This window comes from Seriola dumerili, unplaced genomic scaffold, assembly GCF_002260705.1.
Source record: "Seriola dumerili isolate Sdu_G_001 unplaced genomic scaffold, Sdu_1.0 BDQW01000337.1, whole genome shotgun sequence".
In the NCBI taxonomy this organism is placed as follows: Eukaryota; Metazoa; Chordata; class Actinopteri; order Carangiformes; family Carangidae; genus Seriola; species Seriola dumerili.
Window position 1 is genome coordinate 323,448 of NW_019174592.1, and position 5,385 is coordinate 328,832.

Consider the following 5,385-nt stretch of genomic DNA (forward strand, 5'->3'; position numbering starts at 1 on the left):
CTCTGCAGACTGTCCACCTACTACTGGCATCACTTGTCTCACGAGTTCCGCTGCTTTCCCTCCTTCTGGCTGCCTGGCTTTGGGTACGTTTGTTTTCGCTATGCACTACCTACAAATTGGCGGTCTTCCTACAAAGTTCTGTTCAGACTTTACTCCAGGATGCTCCGGTGTCAACAGCGAACGCACCTAAGCGCAAAGCCCGATGACAATCTCCCGCCAGTTGAAGAATGCACTGTTATTGGCTACTGCCTCTGTCAATCATTCTAGCTTGAAGAGAAGCATTTTTTCCTACCCAATAAGTCAAAGTGCAACAAACGAAAAAGTCCATAGCAGCCATAAGGCTAGGTCTAGACGCCTGAAATTTCACACAAATGTTTTGGACAAGATGTAGAAGAGATTTGGTCATCTTCATAATTCTTGCATAAAGTGTATCCTAGTTATTGTTATCAAATATCAGACATCAAATCAGGAAGTGTTTTTACTTAACTTTCTGTGATAATTGTGTTGATGCTACAGTCCTCGTCGAAATTATGGACACAATTGACATAATTCTGAAAATCTTCAGACACAGATGCAAATCAACCAATTTAATAAGAATAACATCTAAACAGAAGAACAAAACATGCATAATAGTGAAATAATACATTTAATCGTTGGTAACCTTTACTAGTACTTGGAGAACCTTTGGCAGCAATGATGGCCTCTGGTGGTAGTTTAAAAAAATACCAGTAAAAAAGATACGTTGCATTCATCTGTCATGTCGAAAAGATTGTATTGGTGAAACATGTATGCAAAAAGCCATTCTGCATAATCAGTATTTTTGAATTTTGTTGTTTAATTTATAGTGGTACCAAGTGTTACAAAAATACCATAACTGTTGATGTCTCTGTTGGAATATTTTGATGTTGTTTCTTATCTTTCTGTCTCTCCCTCCTTTCCATGTCTTTTCCTATAGGAGCATGTTATTGATAACTAAAATTCAGACATGGCTGTGGACAACAGTAAGTGATGACAAGGAGGAGAGAGAGAGACAGGGAGATTTAAGGGGCATTCGAAGAGAGAGATGGAAGTCAGATGGGTGGAGGACAGAGGAGCACGTGTCGAACCTGCCTCTCCTGACTCTCCCTCTATGAATATTTGATGCTGGGGACTAAAACCAGCGCCGTGAACTCTGAAAAAGTGTGACAGCTGAAAATGGTCGGAGGAGAGCAGCTTACAACAAAAGCAAAACGCAGGGAGAGCTGCTGCTGCAGCTGGGAGACGTCTGAGAGAAGCAGGGAGATGGCACGTGAGTGTGCAGAAGCATGGCAGGGTCGAGAGACTGGAAACTGTAGTGCACAGACACACACACATCTTTATTATGAGGGATGATGTAGAATAGAAGGAGCTGAATGGAGGGGGAATTAAACTTTAAGCCTGCATGTATCATTTCATGAAATTAAAATTGCATTTTTATGTTTATTGGTGGCAGTTTGCTGTCTAAAAAAATAAGTTTATCCATTTCTTTCAAGAGTGCTTTTGTACTCCCAATATTACAATCTGCTTAAATCTATAGTCTGAATTCTAATCTTAAATCTTAGTCGAACTTAGCCTCTGTGAGAAGTGCCACGTTATCCTTACTTTTGAGGATTTTTTTATCTATCCTTGTGAAGACATTTGGTCATTATAAAATGTACAGAAACACACACACACACACACAGACCCATGTGGAGGCTTGCACACACTGACACACTGTGGGCAGGCAGGGCCATTGAAATATTGATGGAGGCTCTCTCCTTGCCTTAATGAAAAATCGTCCTTCGATAAATGTTTCATCCCTCCAGATGCTTCACCTAGCCATTTTTAAGAGATGAGGCAATTCGCTGTAGGAACACAAATGCTGGGGGAAATGGGTCTCACTGCAATTTGTTGCCATCAGCATACAACTGAGAGGGACAAGCTGGGGGAGATTTTAAAACAGAAAGGGAGGGGGGGCTGAGGAGAAAGAACTAGCGTTTTACATTATATTCTCGCCCAAAGTGATTTCTCTCACACTCTTTACATAAACAAGATGTGGGCTGTTAAATGTGTGTGGATAAACGGCCAAATGAATGCCCTATATATTACGTCACCGGTCTTTTCCATTTGCTCCTGTCGTAATTACTGTAGTCGCTAGATGTCGCCCAACAACAAAACCTAACTGCGGTTCATAACCTACTACACAGACGACCTATGGGCTCGTTTTTATTCCAGCTCGAACAGAACAGACACAAGTTTCTGTACTGATTGATAGAGGAGAAAGAAAGAAAATGAAGATAGAACAACAACTATGGAACAAGATGTCCTTGAAGATGACAGTTTAAAGGAAGAGTTAGAATCTACAGCCATGCTAGCAGCTCAGTACTTAGGCACGGCGATGCTTTGGACTAAGCTAACATGCTCATGGTGACAAAGCTAACATGTTGATGTTTAGCCAGTATAATGTTTAGCATTTTAACTATCATAGCATTTTTTGCAAGATAACATTTGCTGGTTATGCCTAAATACAGCTGAGGCTGGGGCTGTAAGTTTAATAATAAATCATTTTCAATACTGATTGTTTGCCAAGTATTTTCTTGATTACTTTGGATAACTTCTCCAAAACCCAAACATATTCAGTTTACTTCTTATATCTTATGTGACAAAGCAAAGCTTAAAATTGTGACATCTGAGAGCCTGAAAGCAGCACATTTTTTTGCATTGCTACTAATTAAAATGATTAATTGATGCTTAAAACAGATGCTGATTAATTTTCTGTAAATCAACTAATTGATTAATCAATGAATTGTTGAGGTTTTAGATGAAACTGAGGGGAATGCTGTTTAGTAATTTACACCACATGTTGGCACTAGAGGCAAAGGGGAACATGAATTTTATGGCAGTCCACCCAGATGTTGAGAAATCTCTCACAATATCACAAATTTGAACAACATGGTAGAACTACATGAAGAGTCAGTGTACCGCTACGGTCAGTAGGATTCATCCTCTGAGCACCTTGGATATCCGGGTGCACCACATTTCATGGCAATCCATGGTAAAAACTACACAACAAAAAAACTAAATTTAGAGGTGCTGATTTAAAAGAACACACGCCATTGGTGCTGTGTTGTATTCCTGGATCAATGTCTGATTCTCTGAATCTCTCTCAAATATCATCTTTAAATGTCAACATTTGGTGCCTGTCACTCAGAATAAAAAGGAAAGAATGTTTTTGTTTTTTTCCCCTGAACTCACCACTTTGAGTGCATGTTCAGTAGTCACACAGGGTAGAAATCCATTGCAGAGGCAGCAGAGATATCAATTTTTCCAACGGCAGAAACCTCTATAAACCAGACTGCAGTGCAGCCAAACACATGTAGTGCTTTGAGAGGGAGGTGTGTCTGTTTGTCTGGGAACTGGGAATTTAGAAACTGAAATACAGCAAAAACTGTCCCGTCACAAAAAAAGTGAATATCATATCATATCATAGAATATCCCACAAAACTGCACTGAATTTTTGAAGCTGAGTCTAAATGAGTAAAAATATGCTGTCTATCTGACCTCATTAGGAGCGGGCATGCAACGTTTTTTGCATTGTCACACTTTGGTAATAGCTTCTGATATATATATATATATATATATATGTATATATAATAGCTTACTGTATGTCCTTGCTGACGAGGCTTCGATACAGAGTGCTTTACAGATAATGAACTCTGGTGAATGAGCCAGCAAGAACTTCTCCCCTTCAAAACCACAACAGCATCAGGTGAAGACAAATTTTTCTACATAATTCAGCCAGACAAAGACAAAATGAGTGTGTTCATTTATGCTTTGTTATACCCTTTTTATATTGCTCAAATAAGAGTACAGAATCTGTCTTTTTTAGAGTTTGAATCCAGCTTGAAGACTTGAATGTTCCCCCAACATTGTGTGTGTATGTCTTATTACCCCTTGGGTGTTGTACGCTGACTCAACATCTAAGGGCTGAAGATAATAAATAAAATCTATACAGGCAGCTTGTGTGTGTGTGTGTGTGTGTGTGTGTGTGTAAGAAAAGTATATGTTTCCTATCAGCGTGAGCCTCCGACCCACTAACCCACTTTATGCCATACCAGCAGTCCGTGGTTTTTGCCATGCAATGCAGCATCTGCTGTTTAGCTCACACCACCTGCTTGCCTATATTTGTACACTCATCATATACTATATATATATATATGTATCCTGCATGCCACATGTCATAACTGCTAAAGTGCCTGCTAAAGTTTGCACACAAGCTGCTTCAACTGTCCAACTGCGGGGGAATCAATAATTGAGTGTGCGATAAAGAGAGAATGCATGAATAGTTTCACTTGAGTCTCAACAGCAGTAGGCGCCCTCCCCTCTGTAAACACTGAGTTACATTGACGCATTGGAATGATTGATTGTCCAAGGCCTGATATGTCATCCAAAGCATGAAATACAGCATGCACGTTTTGATTGTTCGTGCATGGTGTAGCTGGGTGTGGCTGCTCTGGATTAGATTACAGCAGAGCCTTGTTTGGGACATATTTTCCTCCTCAGCGACTGTAATTAGAAAAGCCTTCATGCTCCCTCGCTCATACAGCAAACGCATACTGTAACTGTAACTCCTCTGGGCTATTTTCCCAAACTCTTGCCAGACTGTAAATGACTGCAACTTGTTTGATTGGCAGTGCATGAGAGCTCGACATGGAAAGCAAGCTTATGCGCAGAACCGGTCGTATTTAAATGCATCCGTCCTTATTAAGATTCAGAAAGGATTGGCTGATGCTGTCTTTATGGTGCTCTCTGTCTCTTCATTGTTATTGAGCGAAAACCCATTAAAGCCGGGCTAAGACTTGGCAAGCTTGCAGGATGCTGCCAATACAACTCCGCTGACATTGTCGGTACCCTTGATACCTCAGCCGTTCGCCGGTCTCATGCTGAATGATAGAAATATTGGAATTCAACTGATTTCCCCAGGCAAAGCCCAGACACTTTCCCAGCTGCAGTTAAACACAATACATGAGGTGAAACAGCTAAATTGAAAAGATAAAATAGTTTCAGCAGGCGTTTTTAGAGACAATAGTGCCAATCAGGAAGGGTCCTAAAGGCATGAATAAGGAAAGGGCAATGTCAATGAATTCTCCCACAATATGTCTCTATGCGAGGAGGCATAGGAAGAACACGGCAGCAAAATGGCTGCGAAAAAAGCAACGTTTGTGAGCGCTGTATTAAGAAACCATATTGCTATTCTTGTCCTGCTGCTTCATTTTTTAATGGTTAATTCAGTCACCTGCTCTTTGGCTGATCTCCGCGGTGGTGTTCCAAACCAAATGCATGTGCTGCAGTTCATTTAGGCCAATGCTTGGCTGGCCACCAACATAA